This window comes from Scardinius erythrophthalmus (assembly GCF_964197995.2).
Source record: "Scardinius erythrophthalmus genome assembly, chromosome: 2".
NCBI classification, from domain to species: Eukaryota; Metazoa; Chordata; class Actinopteri; order Cypriniformes; family Leuciscidae; genus Scardinius; species Scardinius erythrophthalmus.
Window position 1 is genome coordinate 9,131,778 of NC_138222.1, and position 22,912 is coordinate 9,154,689.

Consider the following 22,912-nt stretch of genomic DNA (forward strand, 5'->3'; position numbering starts at 1 on the left):
TTGAAAACAAACTATGCAACACATTTAAAGGGATAGTTAACCCAAAAATTAAAATTCAGACATTCCAAACATGTTCTGTGGAACACGCACAAAAACAATTTCATCGTCTTACTCACATTACACTGAATTTTAATGGAATATTTAAGACTTTAAGTACAATAATAAATGGCTCTTTCTCCTACTTACATTATCCATTAGTTTTATATTACCTACATATTAATTACCTACCATGACTACAGCTCTAAGATTATAATTTATCTGAATATGGAGCTCAAGGCTCTGTAATGTACAAAATTTAAGGCTTCGATGAACTGTCTAATCACTAATGGTTTAATATCTTTCCTAAGCTAAAGTAAAGATCCCTCCACAGATTGACAGAGGAGATTCACAGAATAATGAAGCCCCTGCAGGTGTAAATCACTCTAAAAGATCATTTTACGACATCATTTGTAACACTACTCAATGTATAATAATGTTAATTTAAAATAAGAAAATTTATTTCTATCACAATGCCCTTTACAAGTTCAAAAAGTTTAATGCGCATTTCTGCTTTTTTAATTCATTGACTCATTCTTCAACTCCAACTCAATTTTTCCACATAACTCATGATTTGACTTGACAAAGAAATGTGGCCAAATTACATCACATTATGGGTACGTACCATACTTATTTGAAGCAGCAAAATATCATGCTATTCAGCATTTACAGATATCCTATCCTTGTGAAAATTAGAAATGTATGACAAAAATAACGTTGTGAAATAGATGCTAATGAACGCAACATTCTTGTGTTTGAGCAATGACAAAATGTCTGAGACTAAATCACAACACACTGACAGATTATGGAAACTCACATGCCAACAGTAATCTGGCAATGTAATGATGTGTTTGATTGAAATGTATCATAATGTTGCAATGCAAGCATGATGAAAATATCCAACTGAGGGAGGAGTCTGAAAATAATTTGTATGAGAAACACTTGCAGAAAATTACAGATGGATAGTTATGCAATAAAAACAAACAATGATTTTGACATTTTACAGGGCTGGGTTGAAAATATATGTCTCGATTTTGATGAAGCGATATGGATTCTTAAATCCCAAGAATCAATCTTTTAGTCTATGCAGTTCAGTTGATGAGTGAACCTTACATACACTAAACATTTGTAGCATGCCTCCCATCCAATAAATCACAATAAGCTTTGTGCTTTTGATATGAAACAAGTCTTATCTTCTGTCAATTATGAAATACAAACAATTAATGTTGTTTTGCCGCTCTGTGGCGTGACAGATCGTTGTAGCCGTGAACAATTATCCCTTCCTCTTTACTACTAGTAAAGCATGAAATAAACATGAATGAAAATCAGAAGGAATGTTGAAAAAAAAAAAACATACTGAAATGTATGGAGCCCCGCACATGACATGAAGGAAAAAAATAAATAAATAGGCTAAATAATGCGCACGATATACTAATTTTTTCCCTCGATTTACTAAATCGTGCGCATGATTTACCATTTCGTTCCCTTGATTTGCTATATCGTCCAAGTGATTTAGCAAATCGAGGGAACTAATTAGTAAATCGTGCGCCAATTTACTTTTTTTCTTGCAGGTCATGTGCAGGGCTCCGTAGAAATGAATTATGTCTAATGTAATCACTCAATCAGTGTTACAACCACGAAAAGATAGTGTTGGGGTAACGCATTACAAGTAACGCGAGTAACGTAATCAGATTACTTTTTTCAAGTAAACAGTAAAGTAACATTACTTTTAAATTTACAACAAAATATCTTGGTTACTTTTACAAATAAATAATAGTAAACAGAAACAGTAATGCAAAAGTAACAATGCATTACCTTCCATAAAAAATAAGTAATGCAATTAGTTACTTTTTTAAGGAGTAACGCAATATTGTTTGTAAAGCATTTCTTTTAAAAGTAACTTTCCCCAAAACTGCGGAAAGAAGTCAATAAAACAGATTTTAACATTACATTTACCTCAGAAAAGCCAATGTCCATAAAACTCAATAGTAAGATATAAAAAAGAACTATAGGGGAGTATTTTAATAAATATGTGCATATTCATTATACTTTTACTTAACTTGTTCTTCAATATTCAATGTATGTTTGAATAAGTCAGTCATGAAAACAAGTTGTTACTACAACGCCCACCCCTAATAAATTACACACAAATTAAATCTAGCCCAAAAAAGATATTTTGAAGAATGTCGGTAACCAAACAGTTGATGGACCCCCATTGACTTCCATAGTATTTTTTCCCTACTATGGAAGTCAATGGGGTCCATCAACTGTCTGGTTACCGACATACTTCAAAATACTTTCTTTTGTGTTCAGCAGAAGAAAGAAATTCATACAGGTTTGAAACAACATATTGAAAATGGACAAATAACCACTGTGAGGAATATGGGACGGCCACACGCCACAGAACTAAAAACATGTCACTTTGTGAAGAATAACATCCTCCTCTGACAGCAAACCCACTACAATTGCTACACAAAAAGACCAGTTTTGCCCTGGCGGGACACACTGCTGAGGCGAAACATGACACGCTCCCGAAACCCTGAAACAACACTGAGGGAGCGGCAGAAATCCCGGAGGAATGGAGAAGGCTCTTTTGGCTTCAGGCAACAATGCCGCCCCGTTTCCTGTGTGGGCTTCCTGTTGGTCATGCGTTGCGTTCCAGCACGCGGTCAGCACTTGGAGTACACAGACACCGGTCAGGTCACAGCCATTAAATACACAATGCGTTTGTATGGAGGTGACAAAACAACTCCAGAACAAACAAAAACAGATGTATGGAGACATTCATTTTTATCAGTGACTGAAGTACAATATCCTATGAAACATACTCGACTTCCTAAACGTTTCCTCACTTCCCCTACGGCTTGCCAATAAATGTCAAATTCACAATGCGGCCACCGACTCGCTTTCCTTTCATTTCCAACTGAAAAAATGGTTTCCTCCAACAGGGTTTAAAACATTTATTCAGCTTCAGTGGCTTCATGCATTATTAGTGAAGTGCTTAGTCAGACACTTCCACATATTCAGAGGAGGATTCCTTGTAAACAATAACAAATGAAGCAGCTGGCTGCTGTGCTGAGAAAGGGTCTATTTAGATTCAGTAAGATCAGCAAAAACTTCTACCGCTTTGGGTACATTTACCTATAAGCACCTGTCAGTTACTTTCAGAGTAGAATCACACTGGAAAAAAAGTGACATGATCAATAAGTCATCGTGGCAACATAAGTTGTTGTATTACTTTAACTACAATTACAAACTGCAATTTCAACTTTTTTTTATATAAGTTAGACGAGATTCAACTTATTTTTTAAGTCAGTTTAAAATAATTCAAGTTGAAATCACCTGTACTGTACAGTCAATTTGATTACACTTTCAAAAAGTTGAAATAGGTGAATTTTTTTTTTACAGTGCATGACAAGCATGAATAAAGTTTGAGAAGATACTCTCAAATAAAACGATTAATCGCGATTAATTGCATTCAAAATAAAAGTTTGTTTACATAATATATGTGTACTGAGTAGGCTATATAATATAAACACATGCATGTTTATATTTAAGAAATATTTGCATGTATATATATATAATTTATATTATATATAAATATAATAATATATTATATAAATCACACATTTACCTTAAATATATACACATGCATGTGTGTGTATGTATATATACAAAATAATTATACACAGTACCCACACATATATTATGTAAACAAATATTTTTATTTTGGATGCGATTAGTCGCGATTAATCGCTCCACAGCCCTAAACGACTTTCATTTCATTTTAATCTGGCTTATTATCACCTAGGATTATTTCACTCAAAAAAATAATAATAATTTGGTTACACTTTAATTTAAGGTGTCATTGTTATAGTGTAATTATATATTTAAGTACTGAGTAATAATAATTAACTACATGTGCTCACTATAGGATTATGATTTGGTTGAGGGTTAGTTGCATGTAATTATGCATCATTTACTGTTATTACTATGGTAAGTACATGTAACATATGTAACAACAACACAGTAAAATAAAGTGTTACCAAATATTCTGTCAACATTTACTCACCCTTATGTCATTCCATCCAAACCCATAAGAATTTCCATAATATTCAAAACACAAATGAAGATATTTTTAATGAAATTACTTTTAATGAAGTGATTTCCATCTCTCGATTGAAAGTCTATTCAGCCAAAACTCTGAGGGTTCAAAACATTCATAAAGAGAACGTAATGAATAAATAAATAAATAAATAAATAAATAAATAAATAAACTAACCCTTTAAAGACCTGTCAAAATAAGTAAATCCACACAGCCTTGAACATAATGTTCATTTATCAATGTTGTCCTTCCTGTATGATTCATAAATGTGACATCATTGTTAAGCTTGCACAAACAGTCATGTGTTTCAAAAGACGCCCATACGCAGAAACATGCACACGCCTATGCAAAAACTAGGAATGCATTGCACTACAATAGTTACTGAACGTATTCAGGCTGCATGTGAAATCATCAAATCATCTGCATAACTGACTTTCCACGAAACTCCTCCCTAAGTAATTCCACTAATTTCCACCAGGAAACACCTTGAAAGGGTATAGCTGTAAACTGATCTGAAGTCAGTCAGATCTGAATAAGCGGCTTCCCACAGTGGAAGACACAGCCGGTTCTGCCGCATGCCGTCTCGGTGGCAACAGCAAAGCAAATATGAGCATGCTGAAAATGGCAACATGCAAACTAAAGAAATGTTGCTCAATCTCACAATACTCAAGTCTCAAAATGTTTTGGTAAAGAAATATCCATTATTTGTATACTTGGAGTCTAAACTAAAGAGTCACCACACTAATACCTAACAAAAATTAAGATATTTGAAATACTAATGGCACATAACCATTCTGAGTGATCAGAGAATATTCTAACATTTATGGAAAATGTTCTTGCCTTACTAAATGAGCCAAAGAAAAGCTGACTACTCTCTTGTGTATAAATGCTGAACTTCTGCACGGCAGGGTGTTTAAATGAAATGCACGAGCAGCTAACTTTAATGAGAAGAGTGCTTTGGCAGGTGTATAGAGTCAATTTAATCAGCTGTAATGTTTGTGGCAAAGAAACTAATGAATAACATTTCATTGCATCCCCAGACGCAATACCTCTAATAGGCCTACAGCTTCTACCTCAGTCTACTCAGAAAAACAACAACAAATCCTCAAAACCTGACCAAACAATTTATCCAGTTTCTATCGCTTTTTTTTACTCTCCAATTATATTCAAAACTTCAACTAACCATTTTCATGTACACTGCAAGAATTTTTTTCTTAATCAGCAAGCATGTATTGTATTCCAGTAAAATCTAAGCATCTGTAATTTCTTTCTTTAGTTTAGATTTGATAAGCAAAATTGTGTAAGACAAAAACTAGTTTTATCTTGATCTCAGCAAGAAAATAATCACATTCAGTGGGGTTTATTTATTTATATTTTTATATATTATTTATTTATTTGAAGGGGGGAAAAAATAGTAAATGAGCCAGAAAAATGAACTCAAGATAAATTCTCTACACAAGTCAAGAGAAACAAAGTGATTAAGGAAATTATTTTTAAAACTAGTGTAGGTGTATGACATGAATCTTGTCTCAAATACTTTTAAATACATCTATTTAAATGTCTTTATCTGAATTTCTATTTTTAATGTTTGACAGTGTCTTTATTTAAAACATTAAAACAATTTCAATGTAACCAAGACGAGAACCACAAACACTGCTGCCAGAAAGACAAGTTTCCCAATTTCACGAGGATACAGGAATAGTATGAGTTTCATAAATGTATTTAATGAATTGAATTCAGCTTTGTATTGTATCTGGTATATTGTATAGTATTACAACCTTACCATGTATCAAAGCGGATTCGTATTTAGCAGTAGTGACATCAAGTGGTGCTTATTGATAACATTGACGTTGCTTCACACACGTATGTGACGACATACACGAGCTTGGTACTAAGTTGGCTACAAAGTAAAACATTTCAAAAATACAAAATAGACAATTTAGGGATTTGTCACGTAAAGGTTCTAAATGTAACCAGTAAAGCAAGTTGCAACGCTAGTGTTGTAGTGAAACGCTGAGACGCGTCTACCTGAATCAGGTGCATTTCCGCCACATGCGCAGTAACGAGTGAAACATGGCGTTGAAAAGTTTGACCAAAACAAAATGTACTGACATGACAAGAGACGCATCTACTCACCGCATGAACAATAAATGCCGGATACTCCTCTTTTTCTTTCAGTGTCCAGTGAAATAGTTTACTGAGGAGCAGAAATTCCCATTGACTCCTGCTGAATTTCGGCGTTAAACTGCTGGACGGAAAAGCGGAAGCGACAGACGACGCACGAAAACACACCGGTAAAGATGTACACTATACATAACACCATAAGCGCATTCGCTCTTATATCTTCTTATTGTTTTGACTCTTTCTTTAGTTGGTTATTTAAATCCTGTAGAGTGAAATGAAAGGTCCCTGCAGTAGTCCTGTGTGCATTACTGATGTGAGTTACTGACTGACTGACTGCGGGCACCTGAGTGTTTTCTGCTGGTTTCGGTGCTGAGGTGAAACTCCGCCTCTGTTCTGCTCTACACTACAGTATGTACTGCAGTCTGTCCCAGTGCAGCACGACGAAGGGAGGAGTTTTCTCCTGCTTTCTCACACTTTCCTCTGCTGTGTCGACACAGAGAAGCTACTTATTTTTGTGGCTGTGTTTCAAACCTTACGGAGCTGCAGAATTTGGAACATATCGGCGTGTCAGCTGAATAAAGCGACGTGTGCATATGGAACAATATTGAAAGTGCACTTGTAGTGCACAACTTATAATCTTAAAAGTATATTTTAAGAAAACGTGTAGCACGTTAGGGTGACAACAGGCCTATAATATTAATGAAATAAAAGGCCACTTATGTATATTAAAAGAGAGAGTACACTTCTCATGTTTCACACTTAAGTACACTTTTTAAAAAGTGCACTATGTAATAATGTCTAATTAAAAGTCGGAATGTTTTAATCTTGTGTCATGCTTTAAATAAATACACTTATTAAAGTGTTGGCTAACATACTAAAGCACAAAATACTATAATACTGTAAAATTTGACCTCTAGATGCATGATATATTACATTTAATGTTAATATAAATGTAAATTAAAAATATATCTAAATACCTGACATACAAGATTCAATAGAAATGACATTAATGTATATTTTAGTTCACCATAAATGGATTTCATTACATTCGGCAGTGCACTTTAACCATATTTCAAAGGCAATAGAAATAATAATGAAATTACTTGTACTTAAGTGAGTCAAAATGCACTTTAAAATAATTTCATATAAAAACTAGGCTATAATGGTAACATTTAATTTTACAGTGTCATTGTTACATGTAGTTACTATAATAATTCTATAAATGATGTGTAATTACAAGCAACTAACCCTGAACCAAACCCATCCCTAATCCTAACCCTAGAGTACATGAAGTTAATTAATATTACTCAGTACTTATAATTACAGGCTAACAAAGACACCTTCAAATAAAGTGTAACCACTATAATATACTATCAAATAAATAAAAACTATAATACATTTTCATTTAATTGTAATTAACATGCAAAACATTGCAAAAATTAAAAAAAAAAAATACATTCCGTAATAAGAATGCTACTCTTTTTAAAAGTATTCTAAGTGTACTTCTTTTTAAGAAGGGGCCTTAATAGTAATGACCTAGAACCAGGGCCATGTACAGAATAGTATACTATACTACTACTGTACTCTTATAGCTCTAGCTCTCAACTGTATGAAAGAAAGAGGCTATAGTTGTTAAACTTACTTAAGAATTGCACTTATGCAGAAATTCCACTAATTTCCACCAGGAAACACCTTGACCAATACATATTCTATATATTATATGCATGTACTGGCCATTCGGAGCACCAGTGGGCCAGTCGAGTAGTGGGCCGATCACTGATGCGAGGGAGACCTCCCTCATATCAGGCGTTGTTCTTTTCTTCTGTCTGTTTTGTTGGTGTTGTTTTTTACAGTAGAAGTCAAGGGCAACAACATTGGTTACATCATTCTTCAAAATATCTTCTTTTGTGTTTCACCTAAGAAAGTCATCCAGGTTTGGAACGACATGAGGGAGAATAAATGATGACAGAATTGAAAAGCGTCACATTAGCTTTACGGCATCCTAGCTCGAAATCAATGCTTTACTGTCAAGTACATTTCTATTAACCCCAATCCAGCCCTGGTGCCCTCAGAATACATTTCAACCTTTCACTTAAAATCTTGTGAAACTTGCTGTATTTATTTAGACTAACTGAACTATTGTGTGTTGCATACTGTTTTACATTAATAAAATATATACAGTATCAGGCATGTATACAGTGCATGGACCAGCACAGTGTCTCAGTGGGTAGCACTGTCGGCTCACAGCAAGAATGTCCCCAATTCTGAGCCAGGAGGAGTCCTTTCTGTGTGGAGTTTTTTTTTCCTTGTGTCTGCGTGGGTTTCCTTCGGGTGCAAATGTGTGTGTGAGTCCCAAGCCATAATGGAGAGGGTTGGAGAAAGACCTGGCAACCCCGAAAAATTCATGGACAGTCTCTCACGTGTGCCAAGAGATTGCCATAGAATCACCAATACTCGGATACGACTGAAATGGTAATAGATACAGTATATTCTGGGCAGTATGCAGTAAGCAGTTCTCTTAATATTCTACTGTGAACATAGCTGAAGGGTTCCCATCAAATTTGATCAATGCTCATGTATTGACATCTTAAGACCTTTAATGGCTTTGCATTATTTATACTCTTCTATCTGGCGATAAAAGCTGTAGTCTGGTGCGATGTGATGTAAGACTGCTGTTATCTGGACACCATCTGTCCAATCCTGTTACATAAAAAGATGGAGGGGGGGTATTTAACTGTGTTTGAACCATGTAGTCCATTACAATGTGCAATGCTGCTTCACATTTGAGTCATATATCCATATAATCAAATATCTCTTTATTAGGAGGAACTGTAAGTACCTTTTCACAGCATATACGCCCTGTGATTTGACATGCAGAAATCCATTCAGTGCTTGACCATTGTGCTGCACTCGATCAGGCCAGTGGAAAGGGAAATCAGGCACATTATTTGAGTGCTCTTAGAGAGGTCATAGTGTATCGGAACGGGACACTCCTTTCCCAAGGAAGTACTTGGAAAGTCCATTTAAGAGACAATGCATTTTCCTTCTGCAAATCTTTTCCCCCTAGGAACATATAATGTTTCCTTTTTTTGATATTCAAGGTCTTGAAATCATTTGCATTTAAGGGATAGTTCACCAAATATTTTTTTTTGTTCTGAACCAATTTCTTTCTGTTGAACACAAATTAAAATATGTTGATGAATGTTGGTAACCAAACAGTTGCTAGTCCCCATTGACTTCCATAGTATGAATACAAAAATTACTATGGAAGTCAATGGGGACCAGCAACTGTTTGGTTACCAACATTCTTCAAAATATCTTCTTTTGAGTGAAATATCCCTTTCAGTGTTGTGCAAATTTTTATATAAATGTGAGGGGGCTGTGAGTTTATAGTTTTTGAAGGGATTCAAAGATTCAGTTTTTCCACTTTGGAGGACCAAGCTTATGATAATAAGGGCATAGAGAAGATTATAGAAGATCATTAGTTGCTAAATGGAGCGTACATTTTAAATTTTACCAGTCGAGTTTGAGCCATGGCTTATGAGCATTAATTGTGTTAGTTTCATTACTCAGTTCTCATGTTAGAATTATGGCTTAATTATATTTCACGTTTGCATTAGTTAATTTGGCCCAGTGCATTAAAAGTATTTTAACTGGGTGAGATCCTGAAGGCAGGAGATCTTTAAATAATTGGGCTGGTGATATGTGCCATCACTCACCCTGCTGCTATTGATGGGATGAGGCCAAATCAGTTCATACTATTGAAACTTGATGCTTTGATTTGTTTATGACCTCTCTTTGGTAGTGAGTTGAAGGGGGTGGATTGGAATCCACTGCTGCTTCAATGTATATGTAATGAGTGATTATAATTAAGGTATTAATCAATATTTTCCCTTCTAAATATCACATGAGTTGAATGACTTCTCTAGGCTTGAGAGATTTTACTTTGTTATAGAAGTTACCAGTAAGATTACTGAAATGTTCTTTTCATGTATTCTTTAATGTCTGGATTTGATATCTGAATGCAGTAACAGTGCTTGCTTATTTATCCCGGCTTCCAGAAATGAAATAGGGACTTGTTTTGTGTTTGAGAAAGGTCTTCAACGTGTTAAAACATATAGGGGTCATTGAAGCCAATAGTTTAAGGGACCGTTTCTTTGTTAAAGCCTTACTTTCCAGTTAGACTAAAGTGTAGCTCTCCTTGAGAGAAAGAACACGTTATCTTGATGTTTTGAGAGGACTCTCCTGTTTATAGTTAGAGCCTGGCCAAATCCAACCTTGGCAAAGCTGTGTCAGTGTGTGTGTTAGTCGTGTGTGCGTTAGTCTTTTTGGTTGCAGGTTAAGGAACCACTGGCATTATTGGAGATTGACTGAGTTGTTGTTCGGGAAATGTTGGCGCCCAGCAACCCAAATCTGCGACCAGGAAGGTCACGACGTGCCTAACTTCAGGGTCCGAGTATCAGCTGCCTAATCGATGGAGATTTGCTTCCGTCTATCTGTATATGTGTGGAAAATGACTATGTTTATCTATTTCTTAGCCAATCAGAAACTGCAAGCTAGCTTAGACCTTGGTGTAGGGTATAACTGCTGTGATCTTTGTAACTGTAAACGGGGCGGCATACAAACTCACAAAGTCTTGAAGCTGACTTTTGCTGATGAAACTGCAAACTATCTTCAGTAAAACTTTTCTTCAATTTATTATAATTCTGACTCCGGGTCTTCTTTCAAACATCTGGTCCTTGGGTCCTAAACTGTTACCCCTAACAGAGTACAAGTACAATTGCTCTAATGCCTGTGTGCTGGGTGATATTATTGCCCAAAAACTTTAGCATTTGATCACTCTTTTTGAGTTTTAAAGTCATCATGAAACGGTGTTCTGAGTGAAACAGGAAAAGGGATGAGATTTGATTTATCCATTTGGAATTTTTTTGATTGCAAATTGGAATGGAGGAGAGGAGTTGAAAATAAGAGGGCGATGTTGACCAAAAAAAAGTCATTTCAGAAGTGGGGCAATGCAAGTTTTTATATTTTGATCAAAATTAAATAAACTTTTTTTTTTTCTTGCAGTAATACAAATGATTTGTCCACTATAAGACCAATATAAGACCCAGGCTGCATTCGAAGTCGCTTTAGTAGGTACTTATTTTGAATAAGTAATTAATTACTCAACGACTGCTAAAAAAGTATGTTCTGTTTAGTATGAATGTGTGTAGTATGAATGTATTTTGGACGTTCTACATTCACCATGTTGTCATTGTCGTGACCTACCAGCATCAATTACGTCGCCTCAATGCCATTCATAAATCCTCTTCCGTGGCCTCATGGGATACTAAATTGTCCATTGTATGCACACTTCAGAATCTCGCCAGAAGTAGTAGGTCATCTGGGTATTTTTTCCCTACTCTTTTATGAGTACTGTGAATTTGGACATACTTCTTATGTCACATACTGTTTTTCACATACTATGCGATTTCAGATGCAGCCCTAGGAACCTACACACACATACACACCCTTCCCCCAACTCAATGCATTTAGGCATGTAGACAAGTTCCAACTGAGCACCAGAATGGGGAAGAAAGGTGATTTAAGTGACTGAACGTGGCATGGTCTTTCAGTATTTCAGAAACTGCTGATCTACAGGGATTTTCATTATCAACCTCTAGTCTATGGTTTACAGAGAATGGTCTGAAAAAGAGAAAATATACAGTGAGCAACAGTTCTGTGGGCGAAAATGCCTTGTTGATGCCAAAGGTCAGAGGAGAATGACCAGATTGGTTTCAGCTGATAGAAAGGCAACAGTAACTCAAATATCCACTTGTTACAGAGGTGGATGGGCTACAGCATCAGAAGATCACACTGGTGCCACTTCTCTCAGCTAAGAACAGGAAACTGAGGCTACAATTCGCACAGGCTCACCAAAACTGGACAATAGAAGATTGGAAAATTGTTGCCTGGTCTGCTGAGTTTCAATTTCTGCTGCAACATTCAGATGGTAGGGTCAGGATTTTGGCGTAAACAACATGAAAGTATGGATCCATCCTGCCTATTTTCTTGCTAGTAGCAAGGTGTACCTAATAAAGTAGTCAGTGAGTACTATTTCAAGAAATGTATTGATAATAATAATAATAATAATAATAATTCGTTACATTTATATAGCACTTTTCTGGGTACTCAAAGTGCTTTACATGGAAGGGGGAATCTCCTCAACCAGGTATTAATTTATGTTTGTTAGATTAATGTAATTATAATAAAACAAATATTTGTTGTTTTCTCAAATGTTTTAAATTATTTTAATCATCTATACTGCATGTTTGATAATGTGATCATGTGATAAATTCTGATGTGATTGCTAGTAAATACAAATGTATTTTTATGTTATTCAAAATGTAATTCAAATGAGGCCGCCTGCATTCTGTGGTTGTTTATAGCCCAACATTATTTGCACCAGACAAATAACCCAGACTTTAGTGAATAAGATGCAATAATGAGCCTACATACAATGTACAGTTCTGTTGAAATTGCAAGTACAGAAATTGTGAGTATTTCAGTGCATTTAGAATATATTTCTGGTCCTGTGTGTCTGCTGATGCATTTGGTGAATAAAGTGATTCTGATTCTGCATTTAGAACCTGGGTAAGCTAGATTGCGGGTGGTTTGAGAATAAGATGCAGGTTTTTAATGACTCTGTTGGATGCAAATGTTTAGTAAATTCACCCCTGACTGTTTACCAGGAGATGACTGTGATATATTTTGCTTGTATGTTTACTGTAGTCATGGTAGCACTAGCACTTGCTGTAGATATCACTGGCTGTCTTGGTACTGGCAGTTAGAGCAGACAAACTGGCTCTGACAATTAGGATAAGAAACTATTTTTTCCCATTGACACATCACTGAGAAAAACTGGAGGGGACATTTTCAATATGGTCTGAATATTCATATTCAGTCTCACTACAGTCTCTCTCTTTTCACAAAACATTTGCCAAGATATGGAAAGTTTGCATAACACATTAATGCTTTCCACCAGAGATTCTTACACTGACTACATTAACCCCCAATGGTATCAGTCACACTCTAGTAACTTATGGTTACATCATGTGATTTAATTGGACTCATGAGAATGCCAGTTGTACTTAAACAAAATAAAGAACCTTATCCTGCATCTGCACTCTGTATATTCCCTATATATATGACAATAGTTTACATACTCTATGCCATTACTTGTTTTCCACACACATATACACAAAAATGCTTTGTGAAGAAAATATGAGCAGTGTTTACTGTGCAGAACTTACAGCCACAATATAGGGCATTGTGGGTGTGGTTATTCAGTTGATAAGGTGTTCTGAGTTAGAGTATTTTGAGCGGTTTCTAGGTGGTCGCCCCAAGTCTTTATGGGCCTATTTAAATTTAAACTGTGTCCAAAATCACCCCCATATCCTTAAATAGGGCATTATTTGACAGGACAGCCATTTATAGTGGTGTCTGAAACCATAGTGGACATTATCGAGTGCACTCATTCAATTCCATAATGCACCGCAATAATGAGTCTACAACTGATGTACACTCAATGGCTAGAGAATACCCATAATGCACTGTGATGCTCGCGCCAAATTAATTCCTGCGTCTCGCCAGAAGATGGCAGAAGATGTTCTAGCTCAGGGGTGCCCAATCCTGCTCCTGCTGATCGACTGTCCTGCACAGTTCATCTCCAACCCTAATCAAACACACCTGAAGCAACCAATTAAGGTCTTCAGGATCACTTGAAAATTAAAGGCAGGTGTGTTTGATTAGGGTTGGAGATGAACTGTGTAGGACAGTCGATCGGCAGGAGTAGGATTGGGCACCCCTGTTCTAGCTGAATCATCCAGCATCCATTTTCCAAACCGCTGGTCCAATGTGGGTACAGTGTATCATACAGGTGTGGGCCTTGATGGGCTGTCACTTAGGCTCTGCATGGGCAACCCAAATGGGGCCCAGACAAATTTGTCCATCGGCTGCACATGGGCCCCATGTATGTTAGCCTATAGAGGCCCCACTTAGAGCCCACTACGGTCCATAGTGGGCTCTAAGTGGGGCACATTTAGATGTTCATTATATGGGCTTACTTGGGTCCCAAATGGGGCCAAGGTGGGCTACACACAAAAACAACATGAGTGATATCACTGGACCCACAATTGGCCCCTGTGGGACCACAGTGGGTGAAAATTGGGTCCTGTTTATTAATTTCTTTAAATATTCCAGTGATACATGATAAAATTACATGATCAGTTATTTCAACTGTAAAGAAAATGACTTCAACTCGGAATGTGTAAATCAGTATTTTCCAACCCTGTTCCTGCAGGCACACCAACAGTACACATTTTGGATGTCTCCTTTATCTGACCTATATATTTATGGTCTTGCAGTCTATACTAATGAGCTGATAAGTTGAATCAGGTGTGCCTGATAAGGAAGAGTTAAAAAATGTGTAGTGTTGGTGTGCCTCCAGGAACAGGCTTTGGAACCACTGATGAAAATCCTTTTATTATTTATTACTGAACTTCAAGATTGAGTGCATCAGGATGAAAAGCTCTTATTCCTAGGTCGTACAGAGTCCTCATCTTCATATCCAAAGAGTAAAGAAAGAAAAGACAGAAAAAGTAATATTCGACTGGTCAAATGTGCAAACAGCATAAAGCATTTATTCTAATGCTGTGCTTCTTTATCCTGATCCTGGTTAATGTTGTATGTCTCCCCTATTTAACACATCTGATTCAGATCATCAGGTTGTTAGAAGATTGCTCCATTAACTAAATTTAGTGTGTCAGATAAGAGAGGCATACAAAACTTGATAGTTAACTGCAAACATTATAATTTTCATTCTTCACATTCTTCGTTAAGTTTGTTCATTCTTGAGTCTGCCATTACTTAAGGAAAAAAATATTTCAAAATTATCCAATTATATAAAATCAACAACAAAACTTTGTTACTATAAAATTAAATATACATATCTTACCTTGATTTATATCCCTTGACACGCAGGGATACCCCCCCAAATGACAAGGCGGGAACTTTTGAGCACATTTTTTAAGTCAAGGATCATAGATTATTATTATATATTAAATCAATACATAATCATATAAAACAATGAATAAAACAATTTAATCAATTGGTTGAAAACGTTTTCAGCTGCAAAAAAAAAGTAATTATAAATATAGCCTATAGCCTAATACAGCCCAAATGTGGCCATTGCAATATGTCGCCTCAAATAAACAATAATGGGCAACCGAACTGGGGCCCATAACTTTAACCAAGCTGGGGCCCACATTGAGCCCATTAAAGTGCCCACTCTGATCATGCCCAGATGACTCCCATATAACCCAAATAAAACCCATGTGGGGCGCACCTGGACATGTTGGCTGGGGCTTTAGGCAATTTCTGGGTCTTGTTCTATCATATCGCTTTTTGATTTGGTTTAGCATACTTTTAAAAAGAGTACTTGTTATTATAATAATATACTTTAAATAAAAGAATATACTTAAGTGTGAACTAAATGTAATATTTTCTGACATTTAATTGCATGTTAATTGCAATTAAATGAAAATGTATTATTGTTTTAAAAAAAAAGCTAAGATATTAAAAAAACTAAAATACAATGTAATTTTTTTTAAAAATTGAAATTATTTTTTAACCACATTTGTAATGACAAGGTTGCAATTTAGTAGACAATTCATATATTAATATATCAGTATTCCATATTTGTTTACATTAATTTTTTTAACAGCCCAAGCATACATACAGGCCTATAGAATAGTGTGTAAACAGATTTATAAGGAAAAAATTATAAATCAGCTCCATATCGGATTCCAGTGATCAAGGCTTTATGGCGTTCCATGTAAAGCCATTGCAAGGGTTCAGCCAGTAGTGGCCACTCGTTCAATGTAAGCAATGATGTACATTCGAGTGAACGAGACTGAGAGAGGTTAGCGAGGGAAGAGCATTTAAAATTATTCACCAGAATTCACCAATAGGAAAATTTTGGCTGATACCAATCATTTTTTATTTTTGAAAGCCGATAACCAACATATTGGCCGATATATCTAAATCCATATTTTAATATAATTTGAGAGAGCCTGATTACAAAAACAGAAGTCTCACCATTAAAAGCCATGTCCCAAGCACACAATTATAATGATGTTCTCACTATAATTGTATGTAGCCTATTACAGAATTGTGCTAAACTTGTTGCACTTAACTGGAATTTCCTTTTTGAAGAGATTCCAATCAAATTTCAAGCAATTCAAAACCATCATGTTGAACAGTGTACACCTAAAGTGTCTCAGCTAAATAATCCATTATTTATCAGCTTTTTAAGATATCAGGCAAATTTTCTAATTGGGCCTTGACGATAACATTCAAAATGAACATATATCGGCCGATACCGATACGATATCTCGTGCACCCTATTAAAAATTGGACTCGAACCGCAGCCCGTGTGATTTGCGAAGCTCCCAATCTTCTGTATCCAGACGTACCGTAGATGTATGGAGATGTAGGAGTAAAGTGCATCAATGTGGCCTAAACAACCACATACACTTACAGTTGGTCAAGTTGGATCTTGTATCCACCAGGTGGACTGAGTGATCGGATTGCAGTACATCTCAAATTCGTACTGTACCCATTAGAATTCTGTTGTTCAAAACTTGTCGAGTTTTTCAAATCTCTAATTCTGTGTATGAGCAGCAATGCTTGTCTTAGCGAGCATCACTAATGACGTTACATTCAGCCTTGAATGGCTGCTGCGTGTTTGTCATAATCACATTCTGTCAGTTGCAGGTGCACCCGCATGTGTCGTTTTCATTAAAGCTCAGCACCTTTACACCTTTCTACCATGTCCCAGGAACCTGCTCTTGACCTTTTAGTTTTTTTTTGTTATGCCCAGTTCAATTTTAGATCAACAGTGCGCTGACGCTACCTTCTTATGTTATTTGTCCACCTGGTGTGACTAATGTCAAGACTGCAGGCCAGTTATTAGTAGCCATTAGTTCAGGAGGTTAATTGAATGTTAATATCAAAAAACAGCAATAGAACATGCAGCATGTGATGTTGGTTTGTTAATGTGAGTTAAATTTCATCCACTAAACAGGATGTTTATTCCTCAGAGCAGACTGGCACAGAGAAGATTAGACAAAATTAAGCAATAAAAATAAATAAATATCTGGTAGCAAATATAAGAATGGTTTATTGCTGTCCTTCATCTATTTTGATACTTGTATATCTGCAGTATACATCTGTATACTGTGCACATTTTTGTAGAATACCTAGTTCCTCTTCAGTCGGTCACTCCAACGCCACGTCGGGACTGGTGAATAGGAATCTTGCTAGAGAGGCTAATCTACTTTAAATGTGACTAAAACGTGCATATAATGAGCAGCAGGTGCATCGCATCTTCAGCTTTTCGCTTCGGAGCCGAGCTGTTTGTTTGTTCTGTCTCTAACGGGCAATTTCCACCAACTGCGGAACGGCGGCGGAGTCAATAGGTTTCCATTAAAGTCAGTGGGCCCTATTTTAACGATCTGAAACGCAAGTATCAAACGCGAAACTCAAGTAACTTTGTGGGCGGATCTCGGGCGCTGTTGCTATTATACCGGCAGGATAAATGACTCTTGCGCCCGATGCAAATCTAAAATGGGTTGATCTGAAGTAGCTTCATTACTCATAGGTGTGGTTTGGGCGTAACATGAAATAAACCAATCAGAACGACATCTCACATTCCCTTTAAGTGCAGGCACGCTTGGTCCATGGCGGATTGCTATTATAATGGCGGATTTGGCAGACTCACGCCAGGAGCGGTTCACAGCCGAGGAGATCAACGTTCTCGTCTGGGCCGTAAAACACAAAGAAGTGACATTGAATGGGGATGGAGAAACACACCCAAATTAGCTTCGGTTAAACAGGCGTATAATCATTTGGGTAAATGTGTAAGCTAGATTTATGCCTATTTTTTCACATCTTCATGGACACCACAATGATTTCCCTCATGTGGAATATTTTTCTTTGTAATTATGTATGGTTTGCAAAAATGTCAACTGCTGCGTCTGTGTGTAGATGAGAGAAGCAAAGTGTATGCGCGTTGTGCACACCCTACATTATGGCCGAGCATGCGCCCTTAAAATAGCATCTGAACGCGCCACTGAAAACGCGCCACTGACTTTAGACTAGGTTTTTCCTTGTCTGTGGTGGAATTGTTTTCTGTAACTGCTAAATAGCACCAGGGAATGTTTGCGCCGGAACATGCCTCCTCTTTTCGCTGAACCACCCCCGGGAGCGCAAGTTCATTCCCTAGTTTACCGACGTGCGTCTGTGGAGGGAAAAGTCCGCTGTGCGCGGGTGCAAAATAGAAATGATACATGCGTCGTTGTACAAACTCAATTGCGCTGGGTGCAAGATAGGGCCCAATGTGTGTATTTTCACTGACTGCGGAACGGCTGCGTTCCGACTCCGTCCCAGCTCTGGTAATCCGCAGCCCTCCGGAGCAGATACGCAGACCTTCTATTTTTGCCGGATGCCGGAGAGCTCTGCAGCAATTCAGCACAGGGCAGATCGTGCGGGACAGGAAGTCGAGCACAGAAACAAAATAAAACATCCGGTTCATTTTCAAAATAAAATAAACCATGCTCACGGCGGATCATATTTCCCTGCACTACACCTTGAAAATGTCATAATGGGCAGAGACAGGCCTGAAGGGCTACTGCTCTGGATGGAAATAAACTGTTGCTGGTTTTGTGGTTTTGTTTATAGAAACTGTTCAATCAGGCTATTTGTCCGGTCGGGCAAGTAAAATTCTCTTTCACTTGCCCCTTCAAAAAATCCACTTATCCCGGACAAGCGTAAATGTCGAGCCTGTAATACATATCAAAACATATTTTAAATATAATGTACTAATTCCATTATAGCACTCATCAGCCTGCAGCATCCAAGACGATGTTTACTGTAAACAACACAGAGACAGAACAGCATAAACAAACAATAGAGTCACAGCAGAACTCATGTCTACATTTGTGTTTAAAATAGTTACAGTTTTTAGACTTTAAAAACCTTTATCATCACTTGTGATTCACAAAGTGAAAATAAATTTTAAGAAGTTTGTTTCTATCCAGTTGGCTATTGGCTTTTACCGATAAAACTAAAATATGATAATAAAAGGTTTTGGGTTGAACACCAAATTACAGAAACATTATTAGCCTATGTGAAAGTGAATAAAGTTATGTTACGTGTGTAGTGTTATGTACGTCTTTACATGTACTAAAGTAACGCGACGACTATTGACGCCTTAACACGACCAGAATGTGCTAAGCGTTAACGCGGACAAACAGTGCGTGTTGACGCGGTCAAATTTCACGCGTTTCGTTTAAAGACTATCGGCCCCGTTCGCCTTCCATAAATATGCTAATGTTTCATCTAGACGTCACAACGAAACGGCTTATGACTCATTTGAAAAAAGATTCATTTCATTGACTCAGAGTTGACTCTTACTTTTGAAAGACAATAACTTATACGGTGCACTTTCAGATTTAAAACTTTGCAGGATGTTTTCATTCTTTGAGAGCTATGTTATGCACTACATAAAAGGTAATTTTCAAAAATCCATGATAGGGGCACTTTGATAATTTTAAGGCAACGGGTTTCCTCACTATTTTAAGTTAAGTCAACTGATCACTTTTTACTGTGTACTTTTACTGCATTTGCTGTTTGAAGACTTTAATAGCTGTGCCCAAAGTCAGTAAGTTAAGAGGAAGTAGTCCACTTGTGTAGTTTTAGATCTGACATTAGGGAGGAGGCTCTCGCTGCTCTGGCTAGATGTTGATCAAAGAACTACTGGAACTGGAAACGCCCAACTGTTCTTTACACCATACTGAGTTCAGAGATTTATAGCTTGCCGGCCAAAAAAAAAAAAAAAACCCCATGGTGCAAACAGGTGCATTTAAAATATATTTATTTTCACAGGTTTATATGTTAAAAAAAGATAAAAGAGAGTTCCACCAAACCCTTGATAAACAATTTCAAAAGAAACTCGGGGTTACAGTTCCTTGAGGGTTAGTAGGAATTCAAAGAAGCCTGTCAGAGGGGGACGACTCAAGTCTTTCCAACAGCAATCAAACAGACAGTGTTTAGGAATACAGCCATGTCCACTGCGAATGGGATATTGGGTATTTTCAGTCTTAGCACTTATTTTGGCAAGTCTGCTGCATAATTTGATCACATATGTTTCTAAAAAACTGTGCCCACTCTAAAAAAAACACCTTAATACTATATACTGTAAAATTCCAAAAATATATATTTGACTTAAAAAGTGTTTATTTTATGACCTGCTTTCTTGAATGGTGGCATTATTTTTATGACAATTATGAAAATGATTACTACAAAAAGTCCTGCACTAGTATTTCATTACAGTAATGAGAATGCCATTTTACTAGCATTACGGAAATGTGAATGAGCTCGTTTTTTAACATTACAGTATTGACAATAATATTTAAATTGATATTTTTTAACACAATTTTTATTATTGGAATTATTATGGAAATGAGTTCTGGAAAAAAAAAATCCTAATGTCCTAAATAATCCTAAATAATTACGTTATACCATGAGATCAGGTTGGCCACCGTGCACGTCTTTAACCCACAGCACTGCTTTAGCATTATGTAGACTGTGAGGTAAGCATGTGTGTTGACCATACAGTAGACTCACAGTGTATCATTTATTATCAAGTTAGATCATCTGAATCTGCAATCTACACAACAAAGACACAAAGGCAAGCAACTGAACATCAGCATGTTTTCTTCTGACTCAGGCTGAGGCTAATTGGTTGGCTTTTCTCCAGCAGCTTCTGTTTGCCGACACACTCAGTTAGCTATAAGGACTTTACTCAATGTTATGCTGCGGTCAAGGATTTCAACTGCCCAGTGTCTTATAATTAAGCAGATATGACAAGGCATAGTCCTGTGCATCCCATTGTCCTGGCTTTCTAAAAGAAACACATTAACTTTCATTTGTAATACTACATCCTGTTATATTGGTCACCGATTCTTCTACACTCTTAGAAGAAAAGGTTCTAAATATTTCTGTCAGACGCTTCATATATAGAATATTTTAGGGGTTCCCATCATGAGATAATTTTATGAATTTAGTTTAAATTAATTCATGTTTTTTTTTTATTCATTTTTAATTTAAATCAAAATTGTATGAATCAAACAGCTCGTAAACATACTTCATCACTAGAATTTATTTAAACGTACAGTATGGGATTTTTCGCCACTAGGGGTCGCTAACCTGTTTACAATAACAAAGGCGTAGATTGATGACGCAACATTTGCTAAGAATTATGGATCTTGTCGTCAACGTCAAGCCGACCGATCTAATAATGTTTATGGATGACTGAATACATCGATGTTTTTATCATGACTGTGATATAAAGCAGTTCGGGATTGCTAAGAGACAGCTATCAGCTTTCAAACGCGACGCGAGTCCCGCGGATATAAAAGGAATATGGACATTTCATTCTACCAAACTACACGCAGAATTACTACTCACAGGTCAGTTTATTAGACAAATTAAACTTGTGAGGTAACGCAGCGCTGTTTCACTTGGTCTAACATTACACTATCACACTAAACTGCATTTGAATGTGTTGAAATTTATGTGTTAGTCTGTCTGTATGAGACTAGCAGTAAGCTAGATCAACATTAGAATAACATACAGATCATATTCTAACATTTTATCATTGTTGAAGTATAAAACATTGATTAGTTTTATGTAAATGTGCTCACCTGTTTAATAAAGTACATGTAGGAGCAGTCGAAGTCTCGGACGTGGAGCTCTCGTTTATATACTGTCTATGGGAGCTCTCGGCATCTCGAAAACACCGCGCTGATATTGATTCTCGTTTTAGTTCTCCTTTTTTATCCAAAGTCTGCTTGCCATAGTCCATAATGTTTGAACGAAACAACAACAGCGTGCAAATAGACATTGCGAACTACAAAGTTGTCCGCGTCAGTCACTTTGGTTACTATCAGACGGCTCTGGTTCATAGCTCTGGTTGCCATGGCAGCACGAGCGGAAACCAGGGACAACGCGGATATGACGCCATTGACTGCGACAAAACGGAAATAAAGAAACGGGACGTTTCTCGAATTAAATTACAAATTTCTCCTGGTTTGAAAGTTGTTGGAAACAGTCGGGATAATGTAAGTACACAACTAAAACAAATATATAACATAGATATAGTGATTTTTGCTATTTTTAAAGCAAAAAAGTTACATATTGTGCCTTTAAATAACCCGTTAAACATAAAAGTATTATGCAATAATTTAACACATTTCTCTTTGTATAGAAACTTTTTTGGCAGAAATGGTTCTCTAAAGGTACACAGTGGCCCTCTAGCAGTTAAAAAACAAAACTGGATGCATTTTGCAGAAGAACATTGTTTTGGTTGTGCTTCGGCTCTGCGTGACTATGGTTATCACATTACTCATAAAACATTCACTACTAGGCTTAAGAGATATGACCAGTTTAGATCTCAAGCTTACTAACGGAAGACGTTACTGTAGATTTACCCATTAATAAACACGGTACTTAAACCGAAAATAAATTTCAGCACAGCACTACAAC

At 36.6% G+C, this 22,912-nt stretch overlaps 1 protein-coding gene across 2 annotated transcripts in view; it reads right to left on the reverse strand.

Annotated features, from left to right (window-relative positions):
* Positions 1-6,672, reverse strand: part of usp53a (ubiquitin specific peptidase 53a) — a 53,448-nt gene extending 46,776 nt beyond the window's left edge. The window contains exon 1 of one of the 2 annotated variants that reach the window (XM_081355951.1): positions 6,278-6,672. The gene's annotated coding sequence lies outside the window, so the exon portion shown is untranslated. The remainder of the gene's footprint in view (positions 1-6,277) is intronic. The other variant, XM_081355952.1, reaches the window with a different exon arrangement.
* Positions 6,673-22,912: the final 16,240 nt, after the last annotated feature.